Genomic DNA, 18,418 nt, shown 5'->3' with positions numbered 1-18,418 from the left:
TGTTTGAATTCTTGCATCGATAAATACAGAGATCTTGTTCTTGCTGCTCAACAGACACCCAATAGTCAGCTACAATCAAGCAGATTACGGGAATGCAAACAGGAAGGCTTGACGTCTTTTTGTTGAGCAGTTAACCTCTATCAGGACTTTTTACAGACCCTACCAATCACGTCATCGAAGTTGAGAAAATACAAATGTTTCTGCTGCAATACATGGTAAAACTCGCAAGCAAGAAATAAACAGGAGCTTAGACCACCACTAACAGCAGAATGGTGGGCTCTGACCTCGTCTGTCTGTACATATGTAGGCCTCATGTTTGGAGGCCGAACTCCTGCAGTTTATTTAGCTTGAACAGAGTGCGGCATTTATTCCTTCATGGGTCAAACTTTCAATATTGGTGAGGAAGAGCTCTTCTGTGCTACCAAAAACAAGACCATTACCGGAGCACGGCTGCTGAATTTATTTTCCCCGGAAATCAGCGAGGCTGTATCAGTCATGTCACTGTAATTGGTCGGGAAACAGAGAGCAGCCTGTGTCTGGGCTTCCCGGCTCTCTCCGCATCTGCTGAACACATGCAGGGAAGGATGGGCCTGGAAACCAGCACTGGCAGAGGGGAAGCCCTAGAATCGCCATCACACTCACATCAAAATCGGATGTTTTGCTAAGAGCAGAAACCAGCCCTCCACTTTTATGTTGTTTGTTTTGCTTCTGGTGTGCTTCAAATTCCAGCTGCATTTGTCAGCTTGTAACGACAGGTTCCTTACCTGATTTGTCACGGGACACAATTTGAGAGAATTTACTGGGAGAAAACATCACTGCGGTTAATCTTACTGTTTCATGTATCTGATTGTCAAACTGCCTCAGCATGCACTGTGCCGTGTGCCATGCCTCTCAGTGTGCGGAACAGAAACTTTCCACACACAAATGTAATGTTCCCAAGTATACAAATGACAAATCTGACTACGTCCCTGACTGCTATGTGCAATGGTCCACTGTACAACCCCTCTCCTAATTTTCTGTCACATGGGCTTTCCCCCTCCTGTTTCCATTACCTGGGCTCTTTTTCTTGTTTGTTGTTCTCGCTGTGTTTTTATAGAGATGACAGGGCCCCCGAAGTGATGCCTGACTCAAGCAGCTAGTGTCAGGTCAGGAACGTTTTTGGTGTCTCTAACTTCAGAAATTGGCAGATCTTCAGCAAACTGAGATGCTTTCAAGATTACAGGGAACTTCAGTGAGCAATGAAAGTTCAGGCAGGAGCAGATGAACATTTTCACCTTGATGCTCGATCCAGCATCCTGGCTGCTCAGAGCAGGCCGCCATCAAGGCCAGGCATGGCTAAAACCACTGCCCTGATACCACGGGCTTGGGTGTTGTTTTTCCATTTACCTTTTTTCCAAAGGAGAAACAGCAGCTTCTGGAGTTCAGTGACTCCAGAGAAGAATTGCTTTTTTTGTGTTGATCAATTTCGAATTTCCCCAATCCTTGCAAAAACAAAACTACACATTTTTGCACCTGGGTATGGGAGACACATTATACAAATGGTCATCACTGGTGTAATGATGTCATTGTAGTTTTCACTGTAAAAATACGCTGTTACAAAACTAATTGAATCAAACAGAGTCAGCAGGAAAACTCCATATACAAATTTCAATTATTGCTTTATATGGACTGTGGCATGAAATTTGACTCTGAAATTTTATATGAAATCTAATAAGTGCCTCTTGTATAACAGTGTAACAGAATTTCAAAAAATGCACACCATCTGAATGTGCAATTTAAAATGAAATGCAAAGGCTTATTCCCTTGTATTGTATTTTCAAATTCTGTGTGTCGTACCCAGCCATGCACTTCTTGCTCTTACTAATAATGTAACCTCTAAATCTTAATTATTCGATGGTGTCAGGTCTCTCTGAGGTAATTATGAAAGGTGGGCTCATCAATCAGTTTCAGCTGTGTCAATGATGTCCAGGCAGTGACAGGTCTGAGGGTGTCAGAGCTGTAGGTGAAGGGGGGCAGCTTGGAGGTTTAAGTCTGAGTATGAGGCTGTGCACGGATGTCTTAGAGTGACGCTAGATCATTCCTCTTTCATCTCTTCTCTGGAGATGCTTAGCTTTGTTGTTTTTTGTCCTCTTAACTGTCAGTTAACATTAACAAAAAAGAAACCCTTATATGTGTCAGAAGCGCTAGTTCTGCCATTATTTTCGTTCCTGGCAGGGGTCAAAGTGTGTAATAGTTTATAAACCGAGTGTTCCTCTTACCTCCTCGAGTCCACAGAATGAGTGTGAATGGTGATATGTGCTCAGTCTTCGTGGATTGGCTTTAAAACTCCCCTCTGCGGAGTTCCTGCCATGTGTGGCTTGCTGGGATAGACCCCCGCTCCCCCGTGATCCTGTGTTGGGTGAGGTTGTCAGAAAATGGGTGGGTGAAGGGATGGATGTCCGCAGGGTGTAGGCCTCTCCGGTACTCCCAGCTTTAGCAGAGATGTCAGAGTGCATGTGTAAAACTGACATTTTTACTTCAGCTTCTCACGGATCAAATGTAGTGTTTTATGGATTTTAACTGTCGGCGTACATCTGCTTTCCTTTCTGCTCTCATTCAGAACCGCGATCAAAAATGCAATTAAGGCACCTTGCCCGCTTCAAAAACCCCAAAAGGAAATAGTTCAAGCTACTTTCAGAACTCATGGATCACATTTTATCACTCATGTATCTGAACCTACATTAGAAACATACTTCAAAAATCTTATTGCCAGCGAATCAAGTTGGATTTTGTGATATTTTATGATCGATATGAGGGAATCATTTTACCTGGGTAGAACAGACTTCCTATACAGGAGACTACACATGGATTGCAGCATCTCAGGATCTGTCATCTAATTGAACTTTATCCACAGCAAAACAATTTGTTCCCTGCAGAAAGGAGACATTTGCACAATCATGGCACCTGAACCTCTCATGAGATGAACAGCTCCTGGAATTGTGTTGGATTGAGAGTTGAGTCTCCTTTAGAATAGCGTCTTCTGCCTAGCCAGTTCCTTCCCAGAAAGGAACAAGGTTTGGGAAATAAGGTGTACAGTTATTTTGTCTTTACCCATTTTAAACTAATTCCAAGCGGTAATGGTTGTCTTCAAGTTTAGCATTAGAACTGGGCAATCAGATGAGTTTTCTAATATAACCCTATCCCATGCATTTTAAGTGTTCAGCTCCATGGCTAAGCAAAATCAAAGGAGCGAAAGGGTGTTTCGGTTTCACGTGTGCACCATTGCGCTCCGTTTGTGCACCTATATTCTTCTTCCCCCTGTTTCCACCGTCTTCACCAGGAAGCGAATTCCAGGGTGGTTTCCCAGATTACAGAGGTCAGAAGCGACGAGAGCCAGAATGCCGTGCAAGGGAATAAAAAATAAAAAAAAAACCAAATCGCATTCAGTTTCCATTTTAATATGTGGCAAATTGACACATTCTCTCACTGGAAAGAAGAAAAAAAGGGTGAAAGCGTCATGACAGAGCAGAGAAAAAGAAATTGTAAAGGGGGAGAAACACGGATCGGTCTGCGGATAAGGAGGGGTCTGTTTACGTTCCAGCTTCACACTTCCGCGGATTAACACATTTGGAAATTCTAACACTCTGCGTCTGACATCTTTGTGAGGGAAGAAAAGAAAGGAACCTTTGACAACTACATTTTTCACATGATCAGGGTGAAAGAATCAGCTTTTGAAAAGCAGTGAAGCCCAGGAAAATTGTTTGTTGACCACACAACAACCATCGCATTGCGGCTGTCAACTCTGGCTCTGGTTTGCCGAATTCCTTTGGGAAACAGATTAATAGTTCATTTTCATTGCAGTTGTATAGAAAACTGGGTTTCCCATTAAGTCACGAAAATATACCTCTTGTCAGCTTAATTTTGCATTGTGCAGCCCAAATAAAGAATACATTTTTCCCACCTATTAATATGCCTTGCTAGACCTTCCAAAACTCAGCAGTCATTCTGTGCACGACTACCCCAAATGCAAATCATGGCTTTTGATAAAGACTGGAGTGTGTTCCTTTCCATCAGTCTTAACCCCAGTCTAGGCTGTGCATAACTTCACCAGAAATAGACTGAAGGGTAGGCACAGAAACGAGATGGAAGGTCTCTAGTTTTCTTACTTGTTTAAATTCATTTCGAAATGACTCATCTACTGAAGCAAGCATTGAAAAATTCACAGACGTTATATGCTCGACAACGACTTGTGTTTAGTGGATTTTTTTTCCCATTACAGGTGAATATGAGTGTTCAGTGGTTACTACACCCATTGAATATGAGTGTAGTGTTTGGAATTAGGTTGTTTTATTCTCTTGTGCATCACGGAGACTTCCTTGTTTGGCATTTACAAGCACGCCTGTTCAGCTGTACTCTTTAAGTGAAGCACGCAAACAGCCAGCAGTCACAGCTCCCACAGAGGAGACAAGAGGCAGACAGGTGAAGCCAGGGCTGTCCCCTCCTGCTCATGGGGGGCTGGTGTGTCTGCTGGGTTTCCAGGTCTCTTATCAGCAGCAGCACCAGAACAGCTGGGAGAGCCTGCTAAATCTTCCTGGTTAAACCAGTAACCAGCTGGTTTAGTGCATGAAGAGCTGAGTTGGAATGAAAACCCACAGACAAGCCGGCCTCCTGGGACAGCCCTGATAACGTCTTCAAAATCCTTACAATGGGTGTTTTTGACTTGTTTCGTTTCTTCCCACAAGTTACTTTTAACAAGGGCAAAGATTTTCCCCCCAACGTTCCTCAAATTGCGGATCAGCAGACACCTTACAATGTGACGTTTCTTCACATTTGTGCATGTCGGAGTGTGGGAAGTCATCGGTGGTTAACACTGGCCTACCTTAGGTGAATAGTAAAAAAAAACATCAATTTAATATCAAAATCAGCTCCCAGTATTCAGGCACAGCTGTTACAGTGTGGATAGCCCATGTGATTGACTGACCAAGACTGTTTCCCTCCATCCATTTTCTAAACCACTTTGTCCAATACAGGCCAAGGCTGTATTAATTCCTGATTTCAATGGATTTCCTATTCTGCTTTGTCACCCGGATGTATATAAAAGTGCACCGTGTCCCCACGCTATTCCGCAGCGAGGTCCGGCCCCGAGAGAACTGCGTACCTGTCGCACCTGCACCGACAGCACGGCAGCACTGGCACGGATCTGCACGCTGTGGCCATAAATCAGAACTCGAACAAGTGTACAATTGCGCTGCGGTTTGTGCGTTACTGTGCTTATCCCAGAGAAAACCGCGAGCCGCGCTATAAATCAAAGGGAACATCGCTGGTTCCTGGGATCTCCGCAAACTGCCCGGGGTTTTATTTATGTATCGCGGCGGTTGTCTTCGAGTCTTCGTGACGCGTAATTCTTCATCAGCAATGATAATTTCTCTAGGATGAACTTGTTGCGCAAAACGCTGAGTATTGATTTGGAAATGATTTTTTTCTCTCGTTTTTTTTTTTTGCAGTGTAAAGGATGCATTTAATTAGCCCTGTCTCCGGGGGGGAGAAGTGGGGATTTTGAGACTCGCAGCAGATTTCAATAACATCTGTGTCTTATTATTGGCCCTGCACTTGCCTTTATTACTTACATGGTATGATTAAGATTCACTCGTTGTTGTTTTTTTGAAGCCACTGTATCATTTAGGTCATCTTCTCTTTTCTGTTTAAGGTACAGAAACACTATTCGAGCACTTCAGGAATGCCTCCAGGATCAAAGCGATCAAGATTCCCGGGTAATACAAATATTATTTAATGCGTGTCTTTAAACTTGCGTTTCTTAATCCAGCGTAAAAGTGACCCTTTTCCTAAAATATATGTTTTCATGGTTCTTAAGCTGCAGATTTTATCTCGAGAGGGCCTTCCCTGCATATAACGTTTTCCACAATAACGTCTTGATTTATGTGTAACAACATGTAACTAAATTGTAAATACAGTGCGATTAGATGCACCGTGTCAAAAATAAATACATTTCTCGTCGACTCGCGGACGTTTGGTTTTAATGGATATCAGCTGGATTGATGTGAAACAACAACGTATGCTGTATTATTGATCAGGCTCTGAAGACAGCAAATGCTTCAAACACCTGTGCTTTTAATGGCATGCTTACTTTTCATGGGCACGCAAATAAATCATGGAATATTAGCCCCGAGAGTGAAGCGCAGCATTTTATCACATTTTATATTGTATTAATAATGTCAGCCTCGCTGGGAAACGGGCTCAGGCGCATTCATCACACGTCTGAAGTCGCGTGCGGACGAGATGACAGGCACTTCCGATGTTTCTCGACGGAAGAGGGATCTTCTGACTTTTCTGCTGTCCGGCGTTAGATTCTGGCCTTCGTGATCTATACAAAACATCCATCTGCCGTGTCTTTTAAGTCCTTTTTTCTCCGATAGCCTTTAACTGCAAGTAGGTGGTAAACCTGCTGCAGGACTTAGTAAGGTCAGTTTCACTCAGCCTGAGGATCAACGTAGTGAAAATGTGTGTTTGTCTATGATAAATACTTCAAAGGAACAGAATCCCTAAGTAAACGGTGATTTCGCTGGGAACATCTCCACAAAGAAAGCTTGTAATAAAAAGGCCCACTGCCTAAAAACGTTCATGCTGCTGAGAATACAAAGTTTATTAACACTTTGTGTCCATTTTTAAAACCATATGATTTATTTTGTATGTCATGTGCTTTGAGCACATACATACGGTGTCTCTGCTTCAGCCTGTTGAGGGCTGGATTGATTTAGACAGAAGGGACCAGCAGGTTATGGGGACGCAGAGTCACCTAGAGACCCCATCCTTCTCCTTAAAAGCCTCACTAGGAACAAGAGATAAACTTGATGAGAAGCCATGTCTTCATATACAGAACTGGTGACTAACCTGCAAACAGCTGATGGGATTAAAGGCAGTCTTTATTGAAGACAAGCCCCTGTGCTGATTCTGTAGTACTGTGTACATCTGTAGTTTGTGTTCATCCGTGAAGATGGAGTGCAATGTGGCTGGAAGATACAGACCTCGTTTTGGCAACTAGACACTGCCTGGAAGTCAAAGCCCCCCCCACCCCCTTTTTTTTTCCTTTTCGATAAAAGCTTTTCAAATTTATTGTGCATTTGCCTTCAAATCAAAACGTTAATGCAACATAAACATATCATTTTACTTGTACAACAGGCAGTGCCACTATAGCTGTACAATTATCTAAACATTTCAGAGCGATAGCATGTAATTCACAAGCACTGATCCCAACAGGCACTTAAAGACTTTGACCTCTTGCACTCTCTGCAATGTGGTTAATACAGATTACAATAGTTTGACTAGAGCGAACCTTTACACAGCTGTTCAGAACACTCCTTCTCCCTTTAGTATAAGCTGTAATTTACTAGGCAGGGAAGCCTGGTTCCCTGGAAGCTTTTAAGTAAAGTCAATATAAATCGGAAGGAAACTTTGTTAAAAATCAAAATAATAATTAAGAAAAATACAGCTTAAAAGACCTGTAACTTATTTACTGATTCAGAAAGTGCAGCTCACAAGATGCCTACCGACGGCTCAGTTAATCAGAAAAGGCTTTTAGGTTATTTGGTACTGTATGTCTGCACTACTTAAGTTGAATTTTAAGACATTTTGAACAAAGTAATTAAAGATAAAAGCCTGATGGGGCCATTTTGTTTTCAGAGATCATTTAGAATCATTGCTTGCTGAATTAAACATTTTATCCCGGCTTTGATTTTCGGAGACTGCCTTTGGAAGAAGACAAAAAAAGACAATTCGAATATCTAATAAATAATGCCAGTTCAGCACACAATGGGTCTGTGCATCTATCAGCACGGTAGAAAAAGGGTAGAATTAGCAAAGATGGTAGGCATAGGCTACTGAATAATGACCCATGCTGCAAAACAATTTAGTGGTCTGAACCAGTGCTAGCTTATTAGTGTGTTGTACAGTGCAATACATTAAATGTTACCAAAGCCATTCTGTTGGCAGTGAAAACTCCATCCATTTTCAATAACCGCTTAGTCCAATACAGGGTCGCTTAGAGCCAGAGCCAAGCCTGGCAGACAGGGACAATCTCGAGACACCAACGAACCCACGCAGCGTGTCTTTGAACATTGGGAGGAACCTGCAGCACATGGAGAAAACCCACAAAGATAAGGGGTACCAGGCAGCTTCCATACAGCACGCGAACCCAGTCCAGAATCGAACCCCAGACCTAATACACAACGCTACCCGTCATGCCAAATGCATTGCACACTGCTAAATATTCTTCTGTTTTTCACGTTTTTGCACATGTATAGTTCTATTGCTGTCCCTGCAGGTGTTGTGTATATAGCATATTATATAGCTGTGTCTAGAAAAATGTGAGACTGAATTTAAAACCACTTCTGTTGTTTCTGGTTTTCGATAGTTACTTTATTAGATGTTTTCACAGGTCAGCCACTGACTTTCTCTTTTTAAAGCAATTGTTATGTCTGAATTAACTGAGAAAAGCATGAGGCTCCCGACCAAAAGGTCAAAGTGCACGGGAGGGCTTGGCGTTCTAGAGAGATTGTCCAGTTATACCACATTTACTGAAACACCCCGATGGAGACGACACTCTTCTCCTCTTGTTTTCTTTCTCTGTCTCATAAGTGGGCTGGCGATTGCGAGCTGCACATTTTGTTCAGTTTAGTGTAATGTGGGACAGGCATGAAGACAATCGTAAAACGTGTGAAACATTGAAAGATTGGAAACATGACTGGCTTCTGTGTATTGGAATACCCTTTCAAAGGTAAAGGGTAAAGGTCTCTCTGCCAGATAGCTGTATGTTCCCTGGCACAGTCAGCATCTAGATGATCTCACCTTCCTGGTGGTGTGGCTCAGCGTTCTGTTTTGGGCCTGATCATATTTTGTTACATGTTGACATGTCAGTGTACTGTAGATTAAAAACAAGGGTACCACACTTTATTTTTAATTCAGGTAAGACAAAGGCAGAGAGTGAAATAATTCTGAACTGAGACAATAATTTCTTACTGTACAGTATGTCCTTGAAGACACATTTTCCTAGCTTAAGGAGCTTCAGACATTTAATTTACTTTGGTCACAAAAACTAATTTTGCCATCTTCTTATTCAGATTGAAATGATATATTACATTTTTTTCTGGCACGCTAGGCCTAACCATTTTTCTCTGTGGTGTGATAGCTTCGAAATAGGGTCCTTTCAGATGTGGCAGGGCCAGGGTAGGTGGTAGACAGGGATATACATTCATTAGGGAGAAAAAAAAACTGCTGAAAGAGAAATTAAAACAGAGAATGAATTTAATGAGCATATAACATTGGAGCTCAGTTCCGGACCAGGACTCGGCCCAGTGACCCACTCCTGCAGAGAAAAGACTAAAATGGGAAAGTAAATACCTTGGAAGGCCTTGTTTCTGTTACTTGAGAAGAACAGCAATTTCATTTAAAACTGAAAAGTGTTGTTGCCTTGACATCAAGGTAGAAATGCTGCGAGTTTGTTATAAATTAACAGAGAACTTCCCTTCCCTTTTCCCCAACAAAGCTGCCATTTGTCTGAATAGCCCGCACTGAGCCCAGAGTTATATTTTCACAACTGCATCAGCATTCATTTGCAAATCATTCTGCACTTTTAATTCCCGGAGTTTGAAATACCTCTAGAACTAATAAAGAAAGCAAAGTAGAGCAAACATTTGGCTTTCATCCTCAGAGCTGCTCCAATTTCAACTTTTTTTCTTGTCTTGCTTTACTCTTCTCTGTAAGCCATTGATCTGAAAATCATTACGCACTGCACATCTCCTCAGCTTTTAGTATACTGGGCTCATCCTACAGAAGACACAGTTTTATTAACACTTAGCGTTATGTCTTGGGTCTTACTGACATTAAACTGGGAGCTTTTTGTCTTTCTTCTTAGAACTGCGTTGAGACCATATGCATTGTAGCTGCAGTGCTGGTAACTGTTTTGGAGTATTTTTTATTCACATGTCAATCTTTGTGATAATGCGGTTATATACTCCATTATTTTTGCTATAAATAGCTTATCATAAAAAGAAAATAATAGATGCAGTGAGGTTTACCAGCTCTGTCATGACAGTGAGCGAATGGTGGTTTGGTGTTTTGCAAAGCATGTCTTTAAAGCCAAACTGAAATACTTATATAGGTTCTGATATGCAATCAAAGAAGTGTTTAAGGAGGAGCACAGGATAAGGGAAAAGCTGTGGTTCTGTTTTGAAAGGACATTCGCTTCCATCTGATGACAATGAGATTGCATCAGATGGCCATGCTGTTTACCAAACTCTAAGAATCATAGCAGAGCTCTGAAGGTCGGGAAACGCCAGGGCACACCTGAACCACAGAAGCTCTGTACCAGCCAGCAGGCTGCTTACCAGAGAGAACCCACCTCAAGCAAAAGAATTCAAATGAAACACGAGCCCTCTTTAAGCTAAGCCACCACTACTGCTGAGCTGAACTGCATAAGCTTACTAATCTGTGTTTGCATTTAATTGCTGCCTTTGAAGGCCCATATGTTTTAAACTCATTGCTGTATAAGAGTTTACTATCACTTTGGTCTTGTAGTTATAGTTTCAAAATTCATAACGTATAGTTTCATAATTTCTTAAATGTTTTCTCATAAATGTACTCGTTTCTGGTATAATTTAAAATAAAGCAAAACCGATCATTTTGAAATTCAGTGTTATTTACTTCGAAATTCTAGGAATCATGCAAGAATACATTAAATAAGATACTGTGGAATTCTTTAAACTGCTCAGAATCTAAATAATATGTATTACTTAAAAAGCTACATTTTTCGCTCTTTCCCTTTAGCTTCACTTTAGCCCACCTGTCACGCAAAAATGATTAATTTTCTCATTGATTATGCAAAGCTAATTTGCTATATCTGAAATCAATAGGCTGTAGATTTTCATTTTCCTCTCAAAACAAACTTAATTGGATTTACTTAAACAGATGACAGTCTATTGTATTTATATCATTATTAAGGCTAAGACACAATGCTCTATTCTTCCATCCATCTATTAGCAGAAACCAGTAGAATCCGGGGAAGGGTGATGTCTCCTTCACAAGGTGGGGCTTCATTCTCCACACAGGGACAAGGTAGAGGCTCCACAACCAACCAGCTTGTCTTTGAAATTCAGTAGGAAACTGGAGTACTTGGATAAAACCCACACAGGCCCAAAGAGAACATACAGACTCCACACAGAAGGAGCTTGCCTGGAGCCCAGAGCCCAACAGCTGTGATTCACTGTGCTTCCACAGAAAACCGCATGTATGTGGATATATATACATAGTCTATTGTTTAAAAAATGAGCTAGACTAACCTGTCCAGACAAGCAGGCAGAGAATATATTAAATTAAATGCCGTGATAATAAACACTCACAAACACTGTGGCTCACTGGTAGTATCTTTCACCTCTGCTCCCTATAATGCAACATTTTTTGCCATTTTAAAACCAGAACAGAAGGAGTTAAGCACTGAAAGATCTACTCCTACAATTTTCTTCCCTCCGTATATCTCTTATAAGTCTTTGTAATCACCTGGTAAGAGATTACTGGTTGTGAGGTTTAAGTTCATTCCTTGCTCTGACTGTCCACTGATTGTGATTCAGGGCTCCTAGTTCTAGCCATCATTACTTTGTAATAAGGCATCCATATGGTGTTAATGTTGAGCTCGTGCAAATCCTCCAGCTTAGTGCTGCATACCCTGGTAAAGAAGGTCATGAGTAAATGCTGACTTTAGCATGTGTTTCGTTCTCTCTCCCTTTTGTTGATCTTTATCGCAGAGTGTTCGGCAGCTGCCAGGAGAGCTGAGAGCTCAGAGGCCAGGGGAATCTCCAGGCTTGCAGAGTGGTTGCGATGCTGGAGCAGTGTGGGGAGACAGAGACTGGCAGCTCGCAGGCATTCAGAAACAAGTGCAACAATCTCAGCTTGAGTCCTGTATGGGAAACGCACCGGACACACTTGGATCTGCTGTACAATGTCCCAGCGCCCTTAAATTCGCTTCCTACTTGCCACTATACTCAAGCAGCTTGTGTTGAATTATCTTTAGATGTTAGTCTGAAGGACCCTTAGAAATGAATGTAATTTCAGTCAAAAATCTTTTTTTCTTATGTGCAGCTTTCTGAAAAACACTGCAAAATTATATTTAAAGAAAAATTACTATCTGAGCCAGCTTGGCTATTATTAGAAATGATTATTCTAATAGATCCTCAAATATTTCTGGACTTGTAACTGGATAGGGGGGCAGGTTTGAATCCCAGTGGAGATATTGCCTCAGCCAAATAAATAAGTAGTTAATTAATCATTCTAAAATGATTCGCTTCTTAAGGAGTCAGTAAGAGCTTAACTTCACTGCAAGTTTGTGCCGTAGCTCTTTGGTCTTCAAAGATTACAGAATACGAATGAATCAGTCAATGTGAGGACTGGATTTTCTAAAACCCCCAGTCTGCAGTCTGCAGGAATTCCATGTGGGTGTTCCGTTACAGAGTGTTACTTGCATGAACCACATTCTGATTGAGTCTTGTCTCAGCGCCTACTACACACAGAAATCGCAGAGGAATCAAGGAAAATAGAAAATGTAAAAAACCCAAATTGTGATCTAAACAGGAAACTAAATTACAGTGTTTCAGCAACCTGTGGGCAAAAGGTCAGTGGAGATTGCTGGTGATTACCCTGTGGTGTGTGCTGCAGACATGTGTGTCAGTCTTAATAGTGTCTTTCAGGAACAGGCCACAGCTACCTCCCTCCAGGTCCTGGCCACACCCTGCGCTGCTCAGTACCCTGCCTTCACCTCTGGAGACTCTCCCTCACCCACAGGTGCATGAACCCATTGACTGATCGTCAAGGAGTCAGCCATGACACATCCAGTGTTCAATGTAGTAGACTTCGCCACATCTTCTACCACACAGTAGCTGCACAAGAATAAAAGACTATGAATAAGGTGGGGTGAGTTACATCTTAGTCCTGAGTTGCAGTTTTTTGGTGTAGTTTTTTGCCCAAGGCAACATACAATTCCCAATGCAAATGCCTTTTACAGTATAGAAGTGCACAGTATACTGGCATAGATCAATGCAAAAAAAGTTAGCAGAATATTAAGCAGAGCAGCAACTTGTAGGATTAAGTCAGTGCCATATGATTGACATTATTGTTACTGCGCACCCTGATCTCATCATATGTCAGGAGCTCAGTAAGGCGGCACTGCACAGTTCTGGGATAGGAGACCTCTAAGGAAAACCAGGGGGTGGGCCAGTGGGTGGTGCTCTTCTGAACTGATGCCCCAGTGTGGTGACAGGAGAAACTGTGTTGTAGAAGATGCTGAGTGGTGGATGAAATGATAATGATCTGCGTGGTCATTAAAGATCGTTACAGTACAACACGGGTGTTAACCCCGCATTTCTGAGTTTGCACAGCTGGCCTCCTTCGATTCCCTCCTTAATTCAGCTGGTGAATCACCTACTTTGCCTTATCTGCTGTGTACACTGCTGGCAAAGTGCAGGTAGGTGCTGCGCTTCAGGTATGGACCAAGTCCAAACATGTGCTTTTACTCATATATGCAAAAGCAGATTTGAGATCCTTTGCGATCCAATAATTGTGACACAGATATAAGCTATTAGTATTGCCGATAAAGGTGCTGGAGTTGTTGTTGTCATAAACTACACAGCGAAGGAAAAATAAAGAGAAAGATGTATTAAGGGCAAAAGAAGAGGTCAGTGTGGCAGTGCAGGTTACATCGCTTGTGGGATCAAGACAGGGAAACAGACTCTAAATCTGTCCCAGTGGGACCCAAGGCAGTGACCCACTTAGCCCATATAGCACCAGGAGATTCTGGATTTTTAAATATGAACAATTCAGAATTAAATATGTTGATGGTTCATGGTTCTGTTGTACTGTAGGTGTTGCTAATCATATTTGATAAATTTGTGAATAGTTGCATGAAGATCTTTATTATTGTACTGTATTTGGACCCAGAACTGAGTTAAAATGATTTCAATTTAAAATTAAGACATCACTGGGAAATTATCTGCACGCTCTGTACTGTATTATCTGTTTGCCCACCCTAAAATGATCTGGTTCTCTCTCGTAATGACCGCTTGCCTCTCTGTTTGTAGGTCACTCTGGGCTGAAAAACACTGTTTGCAGCAAACACAAAACTACAACAACTGGTTGTGGTCGACAGACCACAGAAAAAACGCAGGAAGAACTCGGCAGTTTCCTGCTGAAGTTTTCTGTGGGTTTTTTTTTTTGCCTTTGCAAATGCTTTCAAACTAAACACTAGTCACAGCTCAGCCAGGTCCTGCAGCCTGCGCTCCTAATTACAGAGTGAGTGTAATTACAAGATCTGAGGGAGAGAGGAGAAGAAATCCATATATTGTAAATTTAGATGGCTGCTCTTAATGATACCTGGGTTTCAGCAGCTGAGAAGTGCAAATAATCCCATCAAAGAGAACAATACCTCCACACCTGCCTGTTCCTTCCTCCCATCACTTTAATATTTCCTTCCCGCTGACTTTCCTCCCCGTCTCAGCCTTTACATCCAATTAAACACTTCATCCTCTCATATTCAGAGTGTGCTAGAACACAGAACTAGAACATAGCATGTTCACGCAAATGTCTATATACAGAGCTACATTCTAACAACAGACGGATTATTATTATTATTATTATTATTATTATTATTATTATTATTATTATTATTATTATTCACATCATTGGTTCTTCGAATAGATGGAAAAGCGCCTCTACCATATTCTTCTTTGTGCAGCTCTCGATGTACCTCGGCGCTGGCTCGGGTGCGCTGACATGTCGCATGTGTGCCAGTGTGCAGGCACAGGCCCCCGGTACGGGTGAATCTGCTGACCCGGGAGCTCGTGGGGTCCTTGTGCCTCGGCTGGCCGGCAGCGCGTGTCCCCGCTCGGCCGCAGTGCCCACGTTCTCAGCGTGAGGTCCCCCTGGGTGCGAGGGCCCCACACCGGACCCGCAGGCAGAGAGCGCTGCACCTTTTCAACAAGACGATCTCTTGTCACAGCCCCAGGAACAGAGAGCGAGCCTCCCAAATTACAGTATTAACTTTTAAGTCGGTAAATCTCTAATAATAATGTTTCATAATTGTACATGTTGTTACTAATTGTTATTGCTTTGGCAACATTGTAATTCATCGGTCCTGCCAATAAAGATCGCTGGATTTGAATCTGAGCCCCAGAAAATAAGGGCCCACACTGTTCCAAAGTTTTTTTTTTTCATTTTGGATTATTTGAGAAGTGTATGGTTTTGTTAATTAAATCTTTACTTTGTGTTATGCTTTATGCTCCCCAGCTAGTCCGTAAGAGGTACACTGTTAAATATTCCCAAGAACAATCAAAGAAATAAACGATAGGTATCAAGTAATCCTAAACTCAAGGCCATCTATTCTTTCACACACAGTAGCTCTGATTTGTTCTTTCAAACATGAAATAATGAAAGGTTTTCTTGAGAGCTGTCTGGTTCAAGTCCCTCCCCCTTATCAACACATTCATGGGAGGAATGCTTTATTTTGCTGGCTAATACATGATAAAGGAAAGATTGGCCTCCTCTTCTGCGCACAATGCGAATTTTAGCATGTTGCTAGGAAAGTGTTTCAAACTGTCTGAAGTACGGAATGGATGGGAATGCGAGCCTGTGCTCCAACAGTCACAGCCCGACCACGACAAGAGTACCTGGTTTTTATTAACTCGTTCAAGGGTTTGGGAAGTTCTTGTGTTTTTAACAGGCAACTGGTTCTCCTCTTCTTAATTAACCCCTGTATTGCCCCCACACGAGTCGCGCCGCGCTGAAGCCAACCCGCCTCAGTCCGGGATCCGAGTGAACAAACCTTGTCCCTCTTTTGTGTTTTCATTTGGTTAAATCTCTTACTTAATGTGAAGTAAGAAAACGCGAAGCGAGACTGCCAATTAAGTAATGACATTCGCAACTGTCCAAACTTCATACAATTAAATACGTGTGTTTTATATTTTGGCTTGCATGGGTGATGAATTGACTCGAGATTGAGAAGACGGGGAAAAAGACGGGTTTGGGCCACAACTTTCCGTCAGAAGTGCAAAGCATTTGTGAAGCTTATAGTGATGAGCAGTTTCTCGTGTGTAGAGCCGCAAAATGTTTATACGGGCGGTGACAATCCAGGCTTCATCTGGTCACGAATCTGCAGGTTAAATTTTACTTCTTTGTCCCGAGTGCTTATTTTATAAGATTTGAAGTAATTAAGTATAACTAAATTCTAGTAATGACTCGTATTTATATAGCGCCTTTAATTCCAACGATCTTCACCTGCGCAAGAGAGAAAGCACAGAGGTGGAGCTCCCCACTGGACACGCAAAAACATTACGGGTCTAAGGCCGGTGTCTTTAAACTAGGGAACTCTTGCTTTTCTTTGAAATCTTCGAAATTCAGTTGTACGGTTCTTGGGGTGCTTGTTTTACTTCATGAAAGACGTGGCAGAAGTCATTACGTCCGCGCACTCATTTTTGTGCGCCGCGTTATATTGACTTCAATTTTTACGCCTTTTTTTTCCTGTTTGAAGTCCAGCCCTACTGTCATTTCCTCCTCTTCATGTTTATTGCATGTAACACATGTAATTAAGCGGAAACCAGACCCCCCCCCCCTCCAAAAAAAAATCCATTGCAACGATCTTCAAAACTCATAAAAGATAAAATTCCAACCTTGCATTCACTAAACTTTTATCCAGCAAGCACTGCCTTTGTAGCTTGCAGTGGTTATACGCCGTTTTCTGTCCCTCCTGTAGAAGCTGGGAAACGTACGATTTTTACATCTTTATTTTTGATCTTGACTGAAGGACCATTTCTTTACAGTACAATAATGAGACCTCTCCAGTCAGCTCCTGCTAACAATTAACCTCAAAGCCCATGTGCTACAGAAACACTCTGACCGTCCCACAACGCCCCATCAAGGATTATTTTAGTTTCTAAGTTTTCCTTAACCGTGTTTCTGCCAAGGTGAAGCGCTTGCCTTGACATTTCTGTGCCGTGCCGTGTGGCAGTTTCACAGCAGCGCGGAACAGCCCTGGCGTGACCCTGCTGGATTTCGAGCGGATGTAGCTGACCGGAACACTGTTAATATTCAATGTAATAATTGCCCAACCCCTTGATTTCCAGCGCGTCTCGGGTATGATTAATGAATGACTCGCCATGAACTCTGGCACATTAATTTCATCGCTCTATGAATTTACAGCCATGACCTGAAGCGAAAAGAACTTCCTCGTGTTTTGTTAACGAAAAAAAAAAGTTGAAGCAGATGTATTAAGGGGAATAGGGCTGTGTGTCACAGCTGGAGCTGGGATCTTTTTAGATTTTATGGCCTAGCGCTGGAGGTTTGAGACGTGTGTCTGGAATAAGGTTCCAGTGAGGGATCAAGTCAAACAGAACAGTTTCCAGTCTCTTACGCGCAGGTACATCGTTCCTGCCCTCGGAGAGAAACCCAGGGTGCAGGCTCCATGTCTGTAGGTGGAATACAAGGAAAGTTTCAATTACAAACCTGTTCATTCTTCTCACAAATATTAATCTACTTAATTTAAAGGAGCTGTGTGGAAAGGACAGATGCGTGTGGGTTAGTCTTGAAAACACCTGACGTTGTCATCATTGTGTAACTTGAAGTGTAACTTCAGGCTGCTTACATTATTTGATTCTGGCATATCTTGTGTTTCATCTGGGAATATTTCTGTCATGGTGACAATTGTAGTTGCTGTTTCTCTCTGTTTTTCAGTCCCAATGCATTGTATCATTGCAAACATCTTTCAACAGTACAGCAGGTTGCACGTCTCCCTGTAGCCTCGGGGGTGGAGATTTTAAGGTAGCCCTACGGACCAGTGCACAAGGGTTTTCTCTGGGCTGTAGATCAGAACCCCTCTAGGGAAACACAGTGCTACTGTTGCGGAGCTCAGACTCAGCCGAAGAGGGCATTCACTGTTTCTTTGCCCATTGTGTGTGGCTCAGCGGTGTAGCCGGAACATCGACAAGTGAGATCCTCTTGTGTCGCGGGTGACAGTCTGTGCTGTTCTAACAGATGTTTGCTGTGCTAGATTTTTTTTACCGTTTTCTCTGTTTTTCCACAATGCCACCAGCCAAGTCAGGTTTCCAAATATGGCATTCTAATCCCAAAACGTCACACTGTGAGCTTCAAGCACTGCTCAGTGACCGTTTTAAGTGTTCACTGGCATATGTGTTCAATGGACCACTCTTGTTTCTCTAGATAAGCTTGTTTCTGGCCGTTCTCTGTATTCAAAAGTTTGTGCTTGTGGCTGGAAATAATCTGGTTTTGCTGGACTCCCCGAGAAAGGTAACATGTGGATGCAAGAAAGCATTCATTTTTTTAAAAAAAAGGATATAAACCCTGGAAAACCATAACTGACCCTTCATTAGTC

At 42.2% G+C, this 18,418-nt stretch overlaps 1 long non-coding RNA gene across 8 annotated transcripts in view; it reads left to right on the top strand.

Moving 5' to 3' along the window:
- Window positions 1-15,474, top strand: part of LOC107080020 (uncharacterized) — a 78,342-nt gene extending 62,868 nt beyond the window's left edge. For 4 of the 8 annotated variants that reach the window (XR_001480924.2, XR_001480922.2, XR_001480925.2 and 1 more), the window contains 2 exons: window positions 5,687-5,750; window positions 11,793-15,474. This is a non-coding gene — a long non-coding RNA (uncharacterized lncRNA). Of the gene's footprint in view, window positions 1-5,483; window positions 5,610-5,686; window positions 5,751-11,792 lie in introns of all 8 variants that reach the window. The other 4 variants (XR_011182843.1, XR_011182840.1, XR_011182842.1 and 1 more) reach the window with 4 other exon arrangements.
- Window positions 15,475-18,418: the final 2,944 nt, after the last annotated feature.

Source organism: Lepisosteus oculatus, chromosome 20 (assembly GCF_040954835.1).
Source record: "Lepisosteus oculatus isolate fLepOcu1 chromosome 20, fLepOcu1.hap2, whole genome shotgun sequence".
Taxonomy (NCBI): domain Eukaryota; kingdom Metazoa; phylum Chordata; class Actinopteri; order Semionotiformes; family Lepisosteidae; genus Lepisosteus; species Lepisosteus oculatus.
The sequence above is the reverse complement of the archived record's forward strand: the minus strand, read 5'-3'. Positions and strand labels throughout refer to the sequence as shown.